The following is a 24,240-nucleotide window of genomic DNA, read 5'->3' as shown; positions in this document are numbered from 1 at the left end:
TATGATTATGCCTCTGTGGCATAGCTATGGTAAGGGACACCGGGCTGTTTACACATGAACACTTGTGGGCATGCGGTGTGCACAGTTGCTTGCTGTATGTCTGAGACTACAGTTGTCTGCTGCTTAGTAATTGCACATAGGTAGCCTGTCGCAGAAAGGATTCTGCAAGGGTAGGTCCTGACCTGGGGGTAGGTCTTATAATATTAGTAGGCATTCATAGATGGATTAGTAGGGTTTATTGGGAAATATGTTTTCAGGGTATTGTACACATAGGTGAAATCTGCCTCAGAGTGCAGTTTCTCTCCACTATGGCCTACACAGTCTAGCAACATGTCAAGCTGGGGAAAAATATGCAGACGGAGTTTGATTTTGCTGGTACCGATAACATACATTTACATCTTATGAGACATAGAGAATTGTCATATTTCTCTGGCTCAGCTCATAATCAGATTCACGGCCTTTGTCCACCTGCTGGGCCAAGTTAATTACTCTGCTCTTCAGCAGAGGCAACAAAGGCCTCCTGACACAAAGGGAGCAATTATCAGTGATTGGCCCATTTCCTGGGATAGGGAAAGGGAATGGGGAAAAGCTGGATCTGATAATTAGCAATCACATTGCACCTGGGCTGTGTCAGCCCAGCTCCCATGAAAAAACGAGTAAGCCCAGACATTTGGAGCCAACATAGGAGGAGATTCCCTTTGAAGTTTTAGTGGGAGAGTGCCTGTCAGTGATGTCAGTTAGGGGTAGAGGTGAGGCCCTGTTAGATGCTTGTCACAGAGAAAACTTGATGGTGCAGAATGCTACTGTGCAGGAGGGTTGGGACAGAGGTGAATGGATGATGTGACATCCTAGGATTGAACAGGGGTGTCTGGCATCAGATGTTTCCACCCTTGCTTATAAACAATTGCCCTGAGGAGACACAGTAAACAAGACCCTGGACCCTTGAGGCGACGACAGCAGAATCATGGACAATTGGAAGTAGATGGCACCTGATGCCTTGAAAAGATGGACTAAGGACTTTGCCTGCTGCTGACCCTAAGACCAGCTGGGTCTCTGCAGGGCCGAAGGCGCTGTCCCCTTCTGCCCCCAGAGGACCAGTTGGGAGAAGACCTCGACTCCACTGCCACACCAAGTGCCCTGTAAGACAGCTAGGAGGCTCGGGGGTTTGGGCAGAAAGGTTCTCTGTGTGCTTGTAGCAGAGACAGTGACGGCTGGTAACATTTGAAAATGGTAAGGCGTAAAAGTTGTGTAGGAGTTTAAAGTAGCAAGCGAGCATAGAGAGTGAGCCCGAATGACAAAAGGTGGGTTTGAAGGGGCTCTCCCTGAGAAAAGTGTGGAAAAAAAGAGTACCAAATAGTGCATTTTAAAGCATTATTAATATAGAATTTAGTGACAAAGCAAGGTGGTTTATAAAGCAATTGTGGACATGTAGTCTTGAAACACATTGAATACTGCCCCATATCCTATTGCATTACATATGTTCAACAGCTACTAGAGTGTGCAGATTATACAGTGTGACAACTTCAGGCCCTTTAAAGTGCGTGCATGCCCAGTGTCTTGCACTATGTACAGAATTGACTTCGGAAGAAAATGCTCTAATCAGGCTTGGAGAAGCACCCACAGCTGCAGGCTGCAAGCAGTCATATAGAAATATATGCAGACAGGACTTTAGGTAGGATTAAAAAAGTGGGACGTGTAGGCTTAAAAAGGGGTGCGTCTTAAACATGTAAACTAACGATTCCCATAGTGTGCATAGTTGGTTTCTCGCTGCTCTTTGTGTTTTTTCCTCAAGATATATAACAAAACAACTGACATACACCTAAAACCAGCCGGGTCAATTGGGTTTGTCAGTGGTTGTTAGCTGTTGATGGTAAACAAAGAACAATAATGATTTTGTTGAAAATAATTGATATTTAAAATGTTAGAGTTCTGAAATTATGAGACTGTGAATTAAATAGTACTGAGGCCTGTGGAAGGAGTACTTGTCTAGTCACTAACATCTGTTATGTTCACTCTATGTTAGACATGTAGTCTTTTTTCATTTCGTCTTTCTGCATATCTTACATCATATCTGTTTCCACTTTAGCACCCCCTTTTCACTCTCTCCTTAATACACTTTCTCACATCTCCTTCACTTCACCTCAAACACCCAATGCATCCACTCGCCTGTAAACACTGCAGTTTCTTTTACTGTAGCTCAATATTTTGACAACTTCTTTCACAGACATTTGCCCTGAATCAGAGTTGTAACTGAAATACATGACCATTGTTCTCTATGGTCTTCAGAGAGAGCAAGGATTGGATGACGTGTAATCGGAACACCCTAACCCACTGGCAGGCACTGTGAGCCCAGCTTCGGAGCTCTGATTTCTGGTCCGTTATGAAAACCTGGAGGCTATTTAGTTAAAAGTATGTACTATAAAATAGTGATATTGCGACAAACAAAACATATACCATTCTGAATCGTGGGTGGCAGCCTCATAAACAATAGAGGTGACTCCGTTGAAAGTAGGCATTATACGAGAGCAATATACATGCAACACTTAAAAATAGAGAAACACAAGATCTTTTAAACATAAACTTAAAGGGAATGCTAATAAAGATTAAGTAAACGCTTAACAAAATAATGGGCACTAAAACTTTAAGGACAGTATTGACTTATTGGTTTTAGCATTGATTGTTTTGAAATTCTGCAGTGTTCTTGCCAGTCAAGCCTTTACTGGCAAAAACAATGCACGATTTCTGAACATTGAATGTTTAAAATTTTAAGGTAAAGGATATGAATATCGGGCCTGAACAGGACCTGTTTCATAGTTGTTTTGATTTATGATAACTCAAACACACTTACCTGGGAGAGGCTGAGGCCAGGGAAGTCTTGTCCTCCGTCCAGTCCTGTGCACTGCAGTCTTGGGCAGTCCAGTCCCAGAAGAAGTCGGTGGCGCAGCCAGACGGAGTTACTGTACACCAGTCTAGTTCAACAGCCAAAAGCGCACTGTTGCCGAAATGCTTTAAACAGATTCACGAGGCATGGCCGAAGCATGCTCCGTGTATCTGTTTACAGCGTGTGACCTGAGTGACAATGTCAGATCACGCAGGGACTGGAATGCCCTGTTGCAAATGCAGCCTTCTTTAACCCCTCCCTTTCCCAAGTCCTCACTGGGTTGAGTGGTGTCAGATATGTTTTCTGAACACACACCCACTGTGATGACTTGGGAAAGGGTGAGGGTAGAGGTAGCTTTAGCAATGATAGACAAGCAGCCCCGGGAGTACAGGGCTTGCATTGTACATGCCCGGGGCTGCTTCAAAATCTGACACCCCTTCGCATCATCAATGGATTGTCCAAGAGGACCCCCAAGTATTGCAAGACAGGGCTGGCACAATGTCAGCCTGCATAGCTTGTTTACAAGTCACAATGACTGGCACATGTGCAAATAGGCATGTGTCTGACTGTCTCATGTGACAACATCTGTGATAGTGAGCGTCACATCAGGCCAGCAAATGCACTGTTTAATTAAAAAAATGTGGATGGTAATTGTCTTTTGCAATTAGCATCCACATGGCTTTACAATATTGGAAGGGCGTGGCCCTCTGCCCATTGCCATAACGCGCCCCTGAGCAGAGAGGTTTCACATGATGTCCCCACCAGGAGAGGAGTGCCAGGAGAGGAGTAGGCTGATGCAGGGAGCAAGTACAATTACCTCATAGTAAAGTGCACCCTTTAGAGGGCAGGAGGCCTGATGAAATTGCTCTAGGTTGCTAGAGGTCGCCATCAAGGACAAAAAGATCCAATGGTCTGCACAATCAGCCCAATGGGGACAAAATATGGCTGTTTAAGTATTTGATATTTCACCCTTTTCAGAAATCAATAAACAGAGCACATAGGGCTATGCCGCTATCATTCAAAATTACACCTGGATTAGGCCATGGCCTCGGGGTTAGTGCAATGCTGTACTTTATTTAATTAATTTGCCCAGTGTAGGGAAATGCATGGGCCCCCCTCCCCAGACTTACATATTGCCCCGGAGATCACATTCCCTGGGTCCCAGTGCAATAGTAATTGGTGCCTGGTGTTGCATCCCTGGAGCCCGATGTGAGTAGAAAAGGGGGATCGCGATTTACTTTCTCAGTTCCCTTTGCAGATGACACCTCAGCAGGTACACCCTGCCCGCATGGAGCGGGTAGGGAGAATAGAGATCCTGGCTTGTGCCCCGACAACCAACAGTGCCGGCCGTCTCAAGAAGCCAGACGTTTGCTGCCTGCACTGCCCCAGTTTCAGGGCAACCTAAAACAAAAATATAACATAACATATGTATTTGTAAAGCGCACGTTCACCACTACGGGTATCTTGCCACTGAATAACAGATTTTTGTTGTTACCCAACTCAATGGCACTCATTTTATCGACCTCAGATGGATGAAAGGCTGAGTGGACCCGCCGGGATTTGAATCTGTGACCATGAGCTCGAACACAGGCCCCTGCATTAGACGCATTAGTCCACTGAACCACCAGACCCGGCAGAGCAAGGCCACAATAACCAAAGACAAGGCAGCATTGCGAAAAAGGGATTGAAAAATATTTCGATAAATGTAAGCCTAAGATATTTTTGAAACAGCACTGTTGTACCCATTATGAATTAACAGAAAATCAAAAAACTGGCACGTATTAATTGGGTGCAAATTGAGCCCAGACTTGGACAGAGATTTTCTAATACTTTGTGTTTGGCTTGTGTTACTTTTGTAACGCAAACAATATGCACAGTCTTATGCTGGGATTTACTATCCAGTGCAAATCAGATCTTGCATTGGATAATTTCCCACAGTAACGCAAAGTCTTTCTATGCATGCTTTCCATTACTTTGCATCAAGGGGGGCGGGGGCTTTACATGAGTGGTACATGGGCGTTTCCTTGTAACCACAAAGCCATATCTATGAACATTTGTAGACAGGGATTTGTGCTAAATTCTTACGCCTCCTCGAGGCAGGCGTAATAAGGAGACATTTTTTCATTTCTTCCTAGTTTTACTTTGTATGCATGCTGCCTTGTCCAGCCCACATGCAAAGCAAGAAAAGTGTAAAAGTATGCTTTTTGTGCTTCCAGTTCAAAACATATTCCTTACAGAATGCACACAGCCTTGCACTATGGCTTTGGAGAGAGGAAAACAGCACTATATCTTAGTAGAAATGGCATTCCTTTGCTCTCTCCCTTTCCCCCAACACAGCACCTCAACTCTAGTTGCTGCTCTGGGTTGCACATCATTTTTCGTATATCTATGCCATGGGGTTTTTCTCACTGCAGGCATTGCCACGAGTAATTTGCCCAAGAGAAACCGGCCAGAAAGTGGAAAAACATGCAGTTTTACCAGCAAGCAAAACTGAAAACTCAGACTATCCCCTATTCCAATGTGTGATACTGTGAATTGGCCAGCTGAACAGCCTATATAAATATTGCTACTATGTAGTAATAGTAACAGTATTTCCGGTTGGCTCTTTTACTGGCCGATATTACCCAGCAAGTCAGGATAAGGGGTTATATGTTTAAACCTGTATGTTTGCGGAATTCTGAAGTTAATAAAATGGCACTGAAAATCTGTAAATCAAAGATTTGTGTTCATTGTTTTAATCATGCATATGCTGCAATACTTTACGTCTTACAGGCACTGCAAATGAAATGTTTTTCTGAGTATATTACTATACTCATTTAGGAACTTTGAACCATTCTCATTTATGCAGCCTGTTTGTCGATCCAATTAGAACATATCAGCAGGAAGTACTGTTACATGGAAAGAAAAATGGTTGCAACCCAATCATACTCCGTAAGTGTCAATATATATTGAGAAAAGCAACAATTGTTACTTGTTGCAAGTGAAACATCCTTTAGTTAGAGCCCAGAAAGAGTTACAAAACAGCAGAATACTCTTTTATACTATTCAAAAAGAACTACCAGGGTATCAGCTATTCTAAGGCCAAAGCCATATATGGGGATATCCAAGAAAATGTGCAAAGTATGCCAAAATTGACTTGAGGATTTATCGAAAGATGCCTTGCTCTGTGTGATGATGAATACGGCAGGCGCTTGGTCAGATCATTTTGCTAAGTTGACAAACTAAGGGGCAGATTTATGAGCCCCTTGCGCCTCATTTACGCCGCCGTTGCGTCACTTTTGTGACGCAGCGGCGGCGCAAATCCTGCGCCATGCTGCGGGGTATTTACAACGTGACGCATCTGGCAGATGCGTCACGTTGTAAAGCCCTGCGCCACATGTAGGCGTTCTGGGGCAGGGGGGGGGGCGTTCCGGCGCAGGAACACCTCCTAAAAGTGGCTGAGTGAAATCTAAAAGATTTCACTCAGTCACTTTTAAGGCCATGCTGCGTCAAAACCCTGCGCCTGCTTGAAGCAGGCATAAGGATTGACGCAGCATGTAAGGGATAGGGCACCCCGAGCCTTGCTGGAGCTGCGTCGCGCTTGCGACGCAACTCCAGCAATGCGCCGCCTTTCCGACAGGAGTTGCGTCACGCATCTGCCCATCCGAGTGCCACGGTGCGCCGCATTGTAAATGCGGCGCATCAATGGTGGCGCACGGGTGGGCAGATGCGTCGCAACTCTTCTGGCGCATCTCTGCTGATTAGCAGAGATGCGCCAGACGTCATAAATCTGCCCCTAAGTCTATTTCATTTAAGAATCAGATGTAATACTACAGAGGAAGATCTGTGGCTCCAATTATAAATCTCTCTGAGACCAAGAATGCCACAATCATCGTATGTTGCTGACGTGTTGACTGTAAAAAACAACAGCGTGACAAGGAGAAATATTTTTATTTCTCCTAGTTAATTCTTCATTGTATGTGTGCTGCATTCTGCCACACATATAGAAATATGAATATGCCTCAGGGAATTATTTAGCAGGAAGGTTTTCCTTCCTGCAGAAAAACAATCATGCATGCAACCCAGGCACCCTTGAACCATGGTCAAGGGTGTCTGCATTGGCGATAGGCAGCTCATTGTGTGCCAGCGCTGAGGAAAAGGCAGGAATGCACAGTATTGTGTTAAATATGGCGTACTCCAGCCCATTCTCTGTAACGCAGTGCAGCAAGGTGACTTCCTACACTGCGCTGTGTTATCTTTTAATAAATAGGCTCCTAAATGCTAGATCTGCTATGCTTGGTTGTTTAAGGCTTTTGTATCTTATAGCAGTTGCCTTCATATTAACACATAAAGTGCATTGTAACGTATACACAGGTGAATGTAATTCTCATTTCTATTTCGATTATGAGCCTTAATAAAGAAAAAAAAAGTTACATTTCTCTCTAATTTGAACCATGTGTTAACTATATGTTAGTCAGTACACACATGAAGGTTGTTTTGGCCAAGGAGAAATAGTTTAGTTGAGTATTAATGCAGTTTTCGCACCAGTCATCATTCTTTTTTTATAAAAGGGAAAACATCATTGAATACCATATATAATCTAAGTGAAAGGGAAACATCTGTCAGGAATAACAGAATGTATGTAAATATTCCCACCTGACTACACCCACCTTGACTCCCTCCAGTTCTTTCCATGAATCAGTATGCTACTAGTTCTATGTTGTAGTGCTTGTACTTTTCTGAAAAGTGGATGCCTTGGAATGTTCCAGCTTCAATCGTAGGTGCTAATGGAGAACATTCTGAAGAGTCAGTTAGCCTTCTGGCTGGCTTGGTAACCTTACATGCAGGGCGCATAATACATCCTATTCCCTGTAACTAAAGGACTGCATGAGTTTACCACATTCTACCTTCTGTAGAAACATCGGTCATTCATTAATCCTCTCACACACAAAGGCCCTGATTATGCGTTGAGTGAAGTGGAATTCCTGTCTGCCATTCCACTTCACTCAATCATAATGGGCTATTGCTCCCATTACTAGATTAAATGACAGAATAATCTGGCTGGTAGAATTGCTTTGGGAAAGGACTGCATTGCAGCCTGGAACCATATTCCTGCCCCAGCCAGACAGTCAGCCCTAGCATACTGAAGAGTAGATATGCAAAATTGTCACATAGTGCAGTTCAGCTACACCTTGCTGCGCTGCATGACAGGCAAAGGGCAGGAAGGCGCTGTATGTAAGTCAATATCGTGCATTCCTGGCTTTTACCCTGCGCTAGCACCCTTTTAGCAACCTAGTACCAATGCAGGCACCCTTGCACCATTGTATGTAGGATTGTTTTTGTACAAGGGGCACCGTCCTGCAGAAAAACAATCCTGAGAGGCATATTCCTCTTTCTACGTGTGCTGCACAATGAAGCACACATAGAAAGAGGAAGTAATGAGGAGAAATAAAGATATTTCTCCTTGTTACTCCTCTCGTGAGAAAGTGTATCTTTTTGGCACATTCCAAGGTTTACCAATTCTGGTTAATCTGGGAATGTGTACAAATAAATGGGTTATGATGGAAACACCCACGATACACTTATGGAATGCCTTCCCAGGGCAGAGTAGGGCAACGCAGCCATTTGCGCTGCATTGCTTTACTCCAGATTTATGGAGCCACTCTGGGGCCACGGAGAGTGGCCTTGCGTGGCTTCATAATTCTCACTTAAGGTTTCATCACGCATGTACTACATTGCATGGTGCAAACGTTATGCAAACTGGGTTATAAATATGACCCTGAGAGTGTATCAAGCTTCACCATGTCAGACTACAGTCTGTTACTGCTCACCTTTGCCTTCCCCACCAATGTAAAAGCTGCTTGAGTTTCAATATAAACTTTAATTTATGGAAGCATCTGAAGCTTCATGTGGCAAAGATTAGTTCATTTTGAGAGGTAACGTACGAGTTTGATCAGCTTCGTTCTGGAGTAGGCCTTTAAACTGAACAATTACAAAAATCTTTGGTCCAGATAAAGTCTGATTACATACTAATAAGATATATATTTATTAAGGACTTATTTTACATTAACTACTAAATCATTTTGCATATATATATATATATATATATATATTGAAAACACTTATTTTATCTTAAAAGGTAAATTAGTTTGCCAGGGTTTACAGTATACAATTTAAAAGTAATGACTTGCATATTCAAAGTGCTTTCTATTCACAGGCTAGGACCTCATAGCAGTATACACAAGTCACTATTCCTCAAAGCAGGACTCAATTTCGTGACTCTGGTGATACACAGAGACATCTGCAGTAGTAACTGCATAATCAATTGAGGTTCCATAGCGCAAAACTGTGCATTTCCCTTCAATTAATTTAACTTACATATTTTTCAGGTATTGTGTTATTTTATATGTGGTTTTCACGTCGCGCGCCATTAAATATTGCGCCGACACGAGAGGTGTTTACACGTGTCTTTATTCTTCCTTTTCAATCGCGCTATTGCCCAACTAATGCGCGCCCACTTGTCCCGCCTCCCCGCAGCCTCTTCCTGCCATGCCTGACCCGGAAGCTCGGGACCTGGTCAGGCATGGCGACACGACAGGCGAAAAACTACAAAATAGCTAGAGAATACTTTGGTATTTTAAGCAACACCTTTGTCTTCACTCCTTCAGGATCACAGTTCCCATGTTTTATGTTTTTTTGCTTGTAAAGAAGGACAGCCTGGAAACTCCCTAAATAAACAAGGTTGTGCTTCCAGGCCATCTTTATTTACAAGTACTGACTAAGACAATTGTGTCCCTCTGGGAATACAGTCACAACCCCCCTAGGTGTGTGCCCCAGAGTTTGAAGATTTCTGCTCTATGTTAAATGCAAAAAGAGCCAGAGACATAGGACACCTTTGGTTTGCACCTTTTTGGATGTCAAAAATGAATAATATTTGATTCCCCATCATCTAGGGTGAGGGTTACTCATATTAGTTTTTGACTGTCATTGTCAAGAATGTAGACAGGCTAAATTGTTCTAGTACTGCCTATAAATATCTTCTTCGGACTTTGCCAAATGCCTTCTCAGTGTCCAGGTAGAAGATTGACAGTAAAAGAACTATACCCCTGGCTTGATTGAATAATGCTGTTGCCAAACTGGTATACTCTGAAGTGATTCTTGCTGGAATAAAACTGTACTGTGCCATTGAGACTATGTGGAGCTAGTGAAGTGGCCATAATGTTGGCAAATACTTATCCATGTGCAGCTAGCAATGATATAAGTAGGACACAGTGTGCAAGGTATACCTTTATTGAAGAAGACACAAACATTGGGTTGACCTGAGTGCATTCCTCTAAGTGCATCTTTAAACACCTTAACAAAAAAATAGATATTTACCTCTTGAAATCACTTACACATTTCAGTCGGAATTCCATCTGGATATACTGCTGTATTTGAACTTAACACGACTAATTTCTCTGATATACAAATCTTAAAATCTTTTAACTCTGTCAATGGTGGCCCGGAATAAATAAGAATAGGGTCTTCTACTTAGAGAGTTTTATGTAATTTTCCTTTCTCTGCATTTGGGATCCTTTTTTGAAAACCTCTTTCAACAAAAAAATATGCGCTCCACCCTGTGCATTGGCCTGTGCCAGGGTATGCCAGTGGTCCTTTGATGGTGCATGCCACTATCTAGTGAGTGAGGGCAATTTTAATAACCCTTTGGGCTTTCCAGAAGGTTCTCTCTCCGAACATATATACATTTTGTTCTTGACACTCTGAATACCTTATTGGGGTTGTTGGAGTTTTTGTATTTGTTCTTAGTCCTTGTTTCTTGAGTTCTAGATCTTTACATCCTGACAGAGTGTTGTTAACTACAACAGTTGAGGACTCCTTCAACTAAGAAACATTTATAACATGCCAAACTTATCCAAGCTAACATCACCTGCAGCTGGACAGAAGAGAGTTTGTGATGCTGCAGAATTACGGCAAGACGAAGTTCACAAGAGATTTAAACTATATGGCGAAGAGGATCAAATATTTTATCATTGTAACAGCAAGGGCTACAAGTCATCTACAATGGGAATTAGCCTGGAAAAAATTGTCAAAAATAGCAGGAACTAGTGAATCACAACAAGAATCTGAGTCTTCTGAGAAAGCGACGGCAATCAGACCCAGTGCCCAACCACTTAGAGGATCAATGGCTACCCCCATACACCTCCACCAACTGAGCAGAAAGCAGAGGATCTTCAATGTGTTATCTGTGGTTTAGCAAGAACAAAAGCCAAAGGGATTGATGAAAGAAGAAAATACAGAGTATGTGAGTCTCAAAGGGAAAACATGTTTTATCTGCAGCTAGTTTCTTCCAAAATGAAGTTTTCAGCCGAGTATCTGATCTAAACAGCGAGGAGAACATATTTGCAGCAGATTTGTATGCCCACCTGAATTGCATGGATGCATACATTTGAAAATATGAATGTACAATGAGCTCCCAGCAGCAACGTAACTGCCAGCCTCAGTTAAGCTTGCACTCTTAGAAAAAGCAAATGAAGTTTTATAGCCACTCTTGAGTGCTGGCTACGTGTTCACTCAGTGAGATCAGATAAACAATGGTCAACATTGATGAAACTGTATTGATCCATGATAATGAAATTAAGATTTTTCTGGTGAGAATGTACAATGAGTGAATTTGTTTTCTTCAGTCTAACAAAATCAATGAGGCACTTACGGTATTCTCCGCTGATTTGACTCCTGAAGTTCTTGCTGCCACAATAAGATCACAGGATGCAGTAAAATCAGCAGGAAACATTTTAAGAAATGTCCTGAAAGATTAGTTGCCTGATTATGAATTTGGCAGTGCTGCCCCAGCTCTGCGCCAGCATAGCACCGCCAAAGTCATGCAGGGGCCCCCCACCAGATTAGAGTACAACTCATGTCTGGCAGGGTTTTCTTTTGCCGTTCCTCAATGGGAACGCAAAGAAGTTCCAGCACGGCATGCACTGTGAAGTCCATGCTGTGCTGGAACTTGGGGTGCATGCAAACAGGTAGGCACATGTTGTGCCCCCCCCCCCAAATACATCTCATGGCGGCGGGGGCATGTTGGCTCTGTAGAGCCCCCTTCTATTCCTCCACCGCCAGCCTTTTCATGGCGGTGAGCCCACCATGAAAAGGCTGGCAGTGGGGAAACTCAAAATATCCTCAGCATATTAAATAGCCCTGTCCGCTGCATCACAGCCAGGGAACAGAGGTTCCCTGGGGCAGCTGATGCAGTATTGGATGGTCCTAAAAGCTGCCTTGTAATACGGTGGCTGCAGGTCTCACACAGCTGCTCCACCACGAGTCTGCCGGTCAAACACCACCAAACTGAAAATCAGGCCCTAAGATTTTGGACTTTATGGCAACATTTTTGATGCCCCAGAACTCCCCAGAACTCCGCAAATCATGGGAGAATGCCTGATGTTCTTGTAACATTTTTTACATAATTGTTTAATATCAGCAAAGCAAACTGTTACAAACTAAAGTTCTTGAGTTTGAAACAGAAGCCAACAACATTGATTATGGCTTTGAAGATATAAGCAAAGAAGTTAAGACAATGCCATGAGCAGATATGCTTATGCTGTGCAAATCTACCGTCTTCTCCAAATCATGTTTCATCAATTCAATCACGGCAAAAAGAAAACTCCGCTACACGTGATTACTGCGCATGCAATCTATGACGAGTGCAAAAGTAGAGAGCTAATCACTTCAATGAATATGATTGGTGTATCAATAATTTATAATGCCATAGTATGGAGCAGGAACTTGTTTGCAGCTTATGCTGTAAAATCTTGTGAACCCGACAGCACACCACTTTCAAGTCACTTTACCAGGAAAGGATTTACAATTACTGCTCTTGATAATTTTGATTTTGAAGACAGCTCTTCTTTGTCTGGGACATCCAGCACGCATGATACTTCCATGGTGCTTTTTTCAAGACTTTACCAGTGAAGTAGCAGCTGGAAAACAAGCTGTGTCAGCTGTAGGCATAAACAAACAAACCCTATAACCCAACTGCTTTGCCAACGTGTGCAAAATCAATACAAGCCATCAACAGGTTCCAGTCTACCAGAAAGTTTCAAAGTGACTGAAGATATGAATCTTCTTCAACCTGATGCTGCGGTCCACAAAGCTGATTTAACTCAATTTCTCATATCGCTTATTTGGTATGAACTGAAGGAAAAAGGAAAGCCAGTTTCTCAGTTGACGTAAATTCATGCTCTGATCTCCCAGAATACCGTCCCACTGAAGAAAGTTGGGTTTTACCAGTAATACCATCTCCAGTCACAACCTATGCAATAGTATACACAGCTCTAAAAAATTTCTTAAATCTGTGTGCTCAGCTTAAATACCAGTCTATCCTGCCAGGTTTCTGCAGTTAAGGTGTTTTCCATATTGTAGCTGACATTTTTATGAGCAATCCAGACTGCTGGTCTTTATCCAACTATGGGCATTTTCCACTTGACAAAAGTTTTGCGGCAGTGTACAGGAAGTTATCTAGGTGGATGTGGCTTTGACGATGCATTTATTGAGGCTTAAATCTTTGGAAGCAAAACTATCCAGTCAGTATTGAGCTGGACTCTATCTGTTCTTTCGCTTTTTTCTCATCATATCTGAGGCTATAGAAACATTGCGTTGGAATTATTTCTGAAACAAGAATGACAAATTAGGTTTTGCATATCTTACCTCAGACTGAACAAGGCACAGAGTGCAAATCATTCAAAAGACAGATTTCAAAGCCAGGCAATGTTCCATACACTCAGTTCAAAATCAATAAAGCTGAAACCCATTTTGTCAACGAATGTGAAGAAAAATCAGAACTTTTGAAGTACTGGGGAAATGTTTTACACATGTTAGCTCTAGTGAAAAACTTGGTACATGCTGATCAAGGAGGAGTCACTGATTACTGTTTTTTGGGAATTTGATTGCGTAAACTACTAGATATGGGTCCTGGAATTTAAAAAGAGTGAAGAAGCTAAAGGTGGAAAAACAATAACTCTAAAGAAAATTAATCAAAAGACATTTTGTGGTGAAAGACAGAGAAGGAAGGTTCAATGTTGTGGCTCCAGATATAAAACTAGAACAGATGACCCAGAGATCACAGAAAAGCTCCAAGGGTTGGTCAGACACGTAAAAGTGAATATGTTACTCAATGGCAGATAGTTTACCATGAAATCCTTTCTCTTTGCATTGTTTTCAGAGAGATGACAAATTCTAAATTAATGGCCCCATTGTGAAACTGTTCCTCACCATGAACGAGTGGGAAAGATAGAAGAACCTTTTAATAAACATGCTGACAGCCTTCTTCATTTCATGCAGCAGCAAGGAAACCCCTTTGAAATGACTGAGCCTGTACGACTACACAACTTTGTGACCAAGCAATATGTGGATAACAATATAAAGTCACATCTACTAGATGTCCTGGAACATGAATTGAAACTATACACAGAACTGAAGCAGGAGAGATTTATATTGAAAGAGAAAAAACTGCTTGACATAATCACTAAAGCTAACCTCGCACGCTTTAATTGCCATAGATAGAGTTTTGCCCAATCAGCCTGCAATAACAGGTTACAAAAAAATACTTTCGGAAGCACATAAAGAGATGGATGTAGCAAAAGAAAGGGGTCAATTTATCAAGGATATTCTGTCTCATGATCTTCTTCCAACAAACGTATTATTTGATGGAGATGCTGCAACCAAACCAGTGAAGCAAAAATTTGTACAAGAGCTAAGAAAAAAACTTTCACCTGAAGAATTTCAATTCAAAAAGGTTTCCTCATTGAAAACTGCTGTTGTTGTGGAATAAATGTCACAATTGCAAATGGTCAAGATTTCAAAACATTGCTGATGCTTCAGTGAACACTAAATTTCCCATTATTGCATGTTAATTGATTGGCAATGAGGATTTGGTGCTTGCTGAGATATATTCAAAAGGTACAGGCCATATTGTTCAAGAACGTAACAGAAAATTGGAGGAAGTTGACCTTTGTGTTGTGCCACATGTTCAGTGGGTTGTTCAAAATAGTTCCTTTTGAGTCTTTGTACTGTCAAATGACACAGATGATATTATTTTGCTACTTACATTTGTTGTAATGTTCATAATTCAAGAATTGTCAGAGTTATGGAGACGTTCTGGAACAGGCAAGAAAAGACACTTAATCCTGCTTCATATTCTGTAAAACAAGCTTGACCCAGAATGCCCAGTGTTCTTATCAAACCACATATTCTTATGGGTGATGACACTATGAGCAAAATTGGAACAAAGTTTGGCGCTTTAACTGCTGAACCTGTGAAGTTTCTAAAAGGATGTGCTGAGACAGAAGAAGAATGTGACTTTCAAGACAGAAAAATATCTTGTACGTGTGTGGAAAACTAGTTCTGACTGTCATATATTTGACGATCTTCTGTACAATGAGTTAAAGAGATCAGTCCTGCTAGTTGGTCTTCCACAGACATCATTTTCTGTGTGTGGACACATTAAAAGAGCATTCTAATTGATCAGAAGATGTGTAAATGTTTTGGATCATGCATATGTAGAGAAAGATCCCTGTGACTTTGGCTGGGAAGATATTAAAACCTATGACATTTCTAAAAGTCTCTACCCACAGAACTTACACGTACATGCACTTGCAAAACCTGTGCTGCAAAAAGATGTCCCTGTCGATATGCTCTTCTCAAATGTTCAACATTCTGCAAATGTACCACAAGCAATTGCTGAAACAACTAAATAAAGTGAACTATGAAAATGTGTCTAAAACAGGAGTGGTAAACATTATTTTGTTCATATACAGATCATAAACATTGCTTGGTGTATACATAAAAGCATTAAAAACCATTATTATTTTTTTCATTTCTATATATGTCTCTTCTTTCTCTATTATAGCCGTCATTTTAGAAAATGGAGGAAGGGTTGCTCTGGGGAGTTATTTTCTATCTCTATAAAACTACTTGGCCCGCAAAACCTATGTTGTAACCTTAAAAGGAAGTATATATGTAATTAAATTAAAGTTTGATGGTGAATGTACTCTGAGAGTGGCATAATTCTTTCAAAATGGATGCCTCTATTTATTTATTTGATAATTACTTCAAAGTAAACAGATGGATGAGCCAGCACTTCGCAAACCAAAAGCAGGGAATGCAATAAATTAGGACAAAGGTACAAGTCATGTAGTGTAGGGAGCAAAGTGGTTTGAACACATTCAAATCATGGTCAAGATTAAAGGACGAGGGAATCGTTTGTCAGTGCAAGGTCTTCCCCTTTGCTACACAGCTGATATGAAACTGAAGGAGGCAAGACGACACAGGAAGGAGAAAGTGCAAAAACATCAGAAATCAATTTTACTAGCAATAAAAAAGCCAGTAGGTCTGTTTCTTTAATTAAAGTGATTAATCATGTATTGGTAGATTTGTGTTTTGTTGTGTGGATGGATGTGTGAATGAGGGCATGGATGGCAGAATGTATAAGTGACCGAGTCCATTGTTGAATGATTAGGTGAGTGACTGAGAGCATGAATGAATAAGTACCTGATGAAGGATTAAGTGCAAAGCTGTTAGAATAGCTTAAGTTATAAGTGGCTGCATGAATACCCAGGGTGAAGGAGGTGGCCATGGTCCTATTAATGGCAGGAGTATCTTCGTCCCTGTTATCACTGATGCTCTGTCACTCACCAATGCACTTGCTCAGTCAATCACCCCTTCATATGCTTGAGCACAAAATGACTTACCCCTTCATCCACTCATGCTTTGACTCATCCATCAATTCTTCGACTTATTGGCTCATTATTGCATTCACCTTCTCTTCTACCAATGCACAGACTTGATGTAAATGTAAATCTGTATGTGTAAACCGAGAACTACTCACCCTTACGGGTCTCAAGGTGCTGGGTGCCATCATGGAAATTAAGTGAGCTATTGCCCAGAGTCACAGGGTGCTGTGCTGAGCTGCCACCAGAGCCAGGGATCGAACCACGAACCTTGTGCTCCAAAGTCAGCTGCCCTGGCCGCGCACCACACCTCTCCACGTGATGAAGAAACACTTTCAGAAAATAAAAGCTGAGTTACTGGCTTGCTGAATCTGTGCTTCTGTTGTGACTGCCTTTTATAGAAAATTAAAGAAAAAGGGCTTGTGAGCTTGGATCTTGGTTATAGAAGGGAAAGGGCTAACAAGCGAATCATTCAAACATACATTAAAAAAGATTCAAAATAAATTGAACGTCAAATTAGTGACAAAAAGAATCAATTATTCATATAAAGATTGTAAAATAAATCAAATTCACAAAATGTGAAATAAATAGTGAATGAATTACAGAAAAACAATATATTATAAATATACAAAGGGGTTCAATACAGATATTATCCAAAGATACATTGACAATATGTCATCTCATTCAAGCAATAAGCTGCATAATCGCATATGTCAGTGCATAGAAAACCCACTCTAATAATTTTAAATGCCCATCCTCAATGAAAGAATACACCGTGCTTCGATGAGAAAAATGATAATAAAGTATAGAGGTGGACTTGATACCGATGTTTCGGTCTCAAGTGTTATGAATCCGCGAGACCATCCTCCGAACCAACACGATTTGAGAGGAGATGCAAAACTTACCCCGCATGAAATTAGGCTGTTTTTTATTCAGTGCAGATGGGAAACAAAATCAGTATAATGCACGTTGTCATGAGGAGAAATTGTGATAGAATAAATCAACAACTGGTTCTCTCGAAGTCAGAGACTAGGACGCTGATTAGTCTTTTTTATAGGCCATTTAGGTCAGATGGCCCTAAAACCTTGTTCTTTCTTCAGTCAGAAAACCACCATATATTTTGCAGCCTTTTTTCATTATTGTTATTTTGCATTAAGGTGACCATGTGTTGTCACAAAACACAAAATCCGGGGGCCTCATCAAGCGCACAGACAGTGCACTAAGCTCAACAACAGGGAAAAAAGACAAGCTAAGGAAGTCCTATTTAAGAAGAAGGAATCTCAGCACCCACCGAATTGGCATGCTTCATCATCCGAGATCTCCAAGTCCTTTCACGTGTTAGGAGGAGCTCACGGATGTTTTAGTGCGATCCAGGGGCTAGATCTCCTAAGATCAATGGAGCATGAAAACAATGTAAGTGAAAATGCGTTATGCAGTAGGTAAATTGAAAGGTTAAAATTGGCTACCAAGAGAATTTTTTTTTATTAGATATCTCGTGGTGTCAAAGGTTAAAAAACAGTGTAAGCGCAGTCTGATAAAATTTGCGAGCGCGCTGGTCAAAAAATAAGAGGGTCTACATGTTTCAGCCAATCGTGATCACGTATTGATCATGGCCTTCATCAGGACCTAGTTATTACTACTAGTGCAAACAAAAAATGCGTGAGTGAATAAATTCACGGAAAATATAAATATTATTGGAACGATACAACCAACTTTCACCTGTCTAATACTTATTGGTAGGCACTACAGGGATATTTGGTAGACACCTGTGACAACCAGATGCCGGTCCAAGGTAGCGATGGATAGAGCGTTGCCTCACGCCCTGAGTTGTTACCAGGAGCAGTGAGCAGTCCTCCCGAATGCGTACGGGTGTCTACCAAATATCCCTGTAGTGCTTTGCATGAGTCTCTTGAGAAACATTTATTTTTATTTGTGACTACTTCAAGGGGGTTTGTCAGTTTTTGATGCAAAGCCCAGACTAAAAATGTATTTATAAGACCATTGTGCCGCTTTTTGTAACGCTCCGGTGGCACAGGAGCCTGCTCCATATTTACCAGGCAGCACTGAGCCACTTTTTTGGCTTAATGCTGCCTTGTAAATATTGCTCCCTTTAATGCAGTTTTCTGCCTGAAAGGGGCATGCAATGGGTGTTGCTGGGGGCATTCTTAACAACATCCATGGTTTCTGACAATACCCCAGATTTGCGAGAAATTGTAACTCTGAGGCAGTGCCAATAACTTACACCTCCCAGGGGAGGCATAAGGGAGGCACAACGAGGAGAAATATCTTTATTTCTCCTCGTTCTTAGGACTCGCCTAGCAGCGCGCATGCACCGCTCTGTGAGACTTATTGTAAGCTCACCACATGCTCGCGCGTGTGTGGCCTATTGCTTGCGGTTACCCGCATGGGCGCCATATATTTTTAATTATCGTTCAAAACACATGGCTCACTGTGGCATGTGCGCACACCACTCATTTTTGTTAAGGTCATGTGGGCAGGGCTTAAACTTTTTTTTCCCCTTTAAGCTTATTTGACAACACAGCGTATTTTTAATCAACATGAAGTAAATCTTCAAAATTTACAAAGACAGCCTCAAACATTTTCAAAAAGCACCTAGAAAGCGTAACACACAGACACGCAGCGTGAGACTATTAGAACAACAACCTCGAAATTCTCACTTAGGGACACGGCAGCCCCATCGGTGTTTAACGATGCCTGAAGGTTTAGAAGCAGTTCCAGTGCCGGATTTTTTGCTGGTCAGCAGGCGCTACTGGAGAGACCAGATCCTCCCCGAGAAACTGTTAACTCTTTTACTAGCACGAGGGAATTGAATGGCACCCTAACTGGCGCTTGAGTGACATTGAAAATAATTTCACGGCGCTGTTATCAGTCGTGTAAACAAACCCCTCTTTTCACGATGTTTCCTGCTTTGAGAAGTCTCTTTTTCCCAGCTCGTCACGGCGCGTGCAGCGTGCACTCCCCTACAGGACCCAGGCTGGATGGCGGGGAACCTTCTTAATGAGACCAAATAAGGCCTGGAATAAAACCGGCCCCTTTGAAAATATTCCAATCTCGGCCCATGTGCACTGGGGAAGGAAAACAAAAACGAAGGTCGCGTGTCTCGCGCATCCCGTAGATTCCTTACTTCTGCTTGCTTTTTATTTTTTTTATTTTAGTGAAATCTGGTCTATCCAGTTAGTTAATGGGTGTTTTAAAAGTCCCGCTTTCATCTCTCTGTTTTTTTTCCTCGGAATCTCATGGATGTTCCAATTCAAGAGGCACTGACGCACATCAAGAGAGCCTCCTTCAAATACCGTGAAATTGACCAGGCTGGCTTTTTTTGTGCAGAAATTACTTCCTGTTTGAACCAGTCGGTGACAGTGGTGCGGCGAACAATTTTCACAGTGGGGGTGCTGCAATGCATATCATATGAGCAGGGGCGCAACTAAACACGAACTTCGGGATTTGGAGGGAGTGTTAAGACTCCCAGCCAGGGCTGGTCCTATTCCAAGGGAGATTCGTGTACCTTGCTCTTTGGCAATCTTCGGAAAATAAACTGCTTCCTTGCCCTGACCCCTGTATGTACAGATGGAAGCAGCAGACTTCCCCTCAGAGCTGCGTTACCGAGCTTATCCTGTGCAATGTTTACATTATTGCACAGGTTTGGGCGGGGACGTAGCTTCCAGTGGTGCAGCTCGTGCAGTGGGATCGGGCTCAAAGGCCTCAGTGGCCCACCGCTTACAGATCCTACATGTCAACATTTGGACAGCAATTCAATTCAATTACTTTATTCGGATAAAACATATCCATAACAGGACAAAATCACACAGTAATACATATAGCACACAAATTCATAATGGGCATAAAGGCGTTATATACAAAACCTATCCAGTGCAGAACAATGAAAACATTATTTCTACAGTAATCCTGCACGAACAGCAGTTGTCAGAAAGGCCCCGCGCAGAATGCTAGTTCATCATCTTCCAGGTTAAAAAGAGTCCTATATGCATCTCTGTAATGAACAGATGGGTGCCTTTTAAAACAAGCATTGGCATAGCTAATAGGTCTCGCCTTTGGGACCTTATAAGTATTTAGTTGTCCAACACAATATCCTTGGTGCAACAACATCAAGTGTTGCATCGCTAAACACTTATAAAGTCCCAAAGACAAGACCTATTGGCTATGCCAATGCTTATTCCTTTTTCTATGTGTGCTGCATTCTGCAGCACACACAGAAAGAGGGAAAAGCCTCTTGTGATTTATTTTGTGGAGGAAGGTTTCCTTTCCTACACAAAAATAATAATCCCTGCAACCTAGGCACCAATGTACCATGGTGTGAAGGTGCCCGCATAGGCGCACGGCAGCCCATTGTGTGCCAGCGCAGGGAAATAGGACAAGAATGCGCCATATCTTATAGATACAGCGCATTCCTGCCCTTTTCTTTTGCCGTAGGGCAGTGCAGCAGGAAGGCCTGCTGCGCTGGCCAATGGCAAAACCTCATAAATGAGGCACTAACTATCTTAGTAGATGGGGCTTTGCGTAAATAAATATGGGTGCTTGCGTTGGTCGACCAAAGTAACACCCCAGTAATGCCCCTTTCATGCAAGGCAGGACAAGGAGGTATTTGCGCTAAAAAGAGCCTTATTCCAGTGCAAAATAGGCTTTAGTAAATCGAATCGAGGTCCATTTACTTCCTTAAAAATTCACAGTGGGTCTGCTAACCAACATTACATGCAGAAACAACCTTTGATTGGGAATGACATGGATAAATATAACAATACACGCTGTAATGCAGAGTCTATGTTGCTTTCTGTAAAACACAAAACTGACCCCCAGCTAGTCATTGAAATTTTGATATTTCTTAAAAAGCTACACTGGAGCCTTTAAAATATGAATCAGATTTCATTTGACTTTACTTTTAACGTTACATAATATGCCTTGAGAAGAAAGCACTAGCCACAAGAGGTTTCACTTAAACGTGGCTACTCTGCGTCGCTTCTACTGAAAGAGAAGACGCGTACAAAACCGACTCTCCTTCAACATGTAATTATAATAAAGCTAAATAAAAGGAAGGCTCAAACAGATATTTAAAAGTGAATTATGATCTCACCAAAAACCACTTGATTTTCGTAATGTTCAAATTATGACTGAATGGAAAAAGACATGCTGGTATTATGTGCATTTTTAATCTATTATATTTAGAATTATCTATGTTTGCACTTCCTCTGTCAAAGAAAGCAATGCTAAATGCCACTCAACATCTGGGAGTAGACAGGCTTTGAAAGCTTGTTTAATCATGGTTTTCCATGTTTTCTACAAAACCCTGAAAATCCTTTTGATGAATAGAGTTCATTAAACTCTATGTTCATGTGTAATTTCATCAGTTTAGGAAGACATTTTAAAGATCACATATTCTCATATTTTTTTTCATTTTCAATGCAGTGCAAGAAGATGTCGTAAAAAGCATCAAAACGTTGGTTCAAATTAGAATAACAAGAATTAAAGTAATTTTGCAGAAATAGATTAAAAGTTAGACCAAATAAACCAACATCATGTTCTACAGAATTTATATTAACAGAACCCATTATGAATGGCACTGTATATCTCATTTGCATATTTTATGTTGAAACCCACCAAAAAAACCTCAAGGCCTTGCAAAATGGACTGGACATGGTCGTGGTTTGTACCATCAGCATTGGCAGCATAGTATTTTACCAAAAGAGGTGTTGGAAATGGTAGGAAATGTTCAATTGCAGGCAAATCCTAGCATTCTATGGCACTTAAATGTGTGGAAATGATACCATAGGGGCTTTATTTATGAAGCACTTGCGACACTTTTGGGCCGCCCTTGCGTCACTTTTCGTGACGCAGCAGCGGCATAAACAATGTGCCACGTTGCGCCTTAATTACAAGGTACCGCATCTAGGTAGGCCTATGGCTTCAGGTATGAGCTGTTACTTTCAGGCTACCTGCTACTGCTTTTTACTCAAGGCTTCCAACTGGCCTAATAGGAATTTAGCAGCTGTGGCCACCCCTGATGCATAGCAGTGGTGAAAGGGGATCACAGCAGCACTAAGTAACAGCTGAGCATGACACACTAGAACCTGCCTGCAACTCCTAACCACTGTATCCCCTTCTCCACAGGACCTACTCAAGTCAGGCAGTCAAGCACATGCTATCACTTTACTTGTCACATTCACAGCAGAGGAGCCTAAAATGGAGAAAGTGCTACCCTACCATTTGGTAAGAGTGCAACTGCCATTTTTTTAACAAGGGTGCAGCAAAAACCAGCAAAGAGATGGACACCTACTTTGACTTGATCATTTACTGCCACTTTACAGTGGGACACGAAAATGAAAAAAACAATATGGTGTGTACATGCATTCAGGATTCAGTAAAGGGGCATATCTGAACATGCATATTGGAAATAATTATTTCTAGAGGCTTATAGGTTTTCTCTGCAAAAGAACTTTCGCCTAAAGGTGCGTTCAGGTTCAAGAGTCAAGCTCAACATATTTCAGGCATCTCACATCAGTCCAACCCTCTAGTGTCCCTCTAAGTCTGTTCAAAGGAGTGTGTTCAACAGTGCTGGAAAAAATCACTTAAGGCACAATTCAGATGGAGGTTATAATACCTCTCCTGGTATTTCCTCCCTCCTGCAGGCACAAAAGGATTCTTCATTCTCTCATGTCTAGACTTGAACTGAGGAGCAGAATATGTTGATAAAGAAAATATATTTATCAATCAATCATTGTTTATTGACTCCCTGTGTCCCCTCCCGTCATGGACAAAGCCATTACATGGAATTACGCATGTGAGATGCCCAGTCAGGGCTTTAATATAAAGGTAGGAATAAAATGTAAGTTAGCCACAGGAAAATCTGTGTCCATAGGTGTATAAAAATGCTCTGAGTTCTCTGAGAACTCTCTGAGAATTATTTATTTGTTTCGCTTTCCAATTTAACGCATTAGGAATGTGACTGCGCCCTACGAATGCTAATCTGCGATGTTGCTTTCACATGTGTCAAGACATTCACTTGTTTTAAAATCTAAACCTTGCAGTCATTTTTCATGATGCCATGATCATATTGACATCTCTCACCTTGAAGCCCTCATCTTAAACAAGAAACAATGAAAACGTGATTAATGAGAGAAATTAAAAATTGCAGAAAAGCATATTAAAAAATATTTTTTTAATTGTCATGAGGACCCTTTCTGAGCACTTTGATTAATGAGACACAACAGTGGGGTATGCTTGTTTGATGTTACGGCTGCAGTCATAAAACTGGTGCAACTCTGAAGTGCGTATCCTTTTAGCATGTCTGCTTGCATGTAACAATAGAGTGTACAACAAATTGTATTTTATTATATTGTAATAATTATATATAGTACTCACTAACCCTGTGTGGGAGCTGAAGCTCTTCGCTACGGGGGCGCAAGCTGCACCGCATTGGGTGTGTGGTTGTAAAGGTAAAGGTACTGTGTTGTTTTGATCCTATGTGGGAAGAATTTCCATGTTATGTTATGCATGATGACCACCCGAGATGCGGTTCTTGTGTCATGGGAAACAGCGTTTAATGATGTGATAGATGAAAAAGTGTGGGAGATAGGGCCAGAGTGTTTGGTTTCCAGGAAGTTGGCAGCCTTGATCAGCTCT

General features: G+C 41.6%; 1 protein-coding gene and 1 long non-coding RNA gene across 2 annotated transcripts in view; one reads left to right on the top strand and one right to left on the bottom strand.

The window, feature by feature from the left end:
• Positions 1-2,979, bottom strand: part of LOC146817428 (uncharacterized) — a 195,579-nt gene extending 192,600 nt beyond the window's left edge. The window contains exon 1 of the long non-coding RNA XR_014963006.1: positions 2,849-2,979. This is a non-coding gene — a long non-coding RNA (uncharacterized LOC146817428). The remainder of the gene's footprint in view (positions 1-2,848) is intronic.
• The window catches only part of ME1 (malic enzyme 1), a 1,430,669-nt gene that overhangs the window by 615,202 nt on the left and 791,227 nt on the right, over positions 1-24,240 (top strand). The window lies entirely within an intron of this gene.

Source organism: Triturus cristatus, chromosome 6, assembly GCF_964204655.1.
Source record: "Triturus cristatus chromosome 6, aTriCri1.1, whole genome shotgun sequence".
Classification (NCBI taxonomy): domain Eukaryota; kingdom Metazoa; phylum Chordata; class Amphibia; order Caudata; family Salamandridae; genus Triturus; species Triturus cristatus.
The sequence above is the reverse complement of the archived record's forward strand: the minus strand, read 5'-3'. Positions and strand labels throughout refer to the sequence as shown.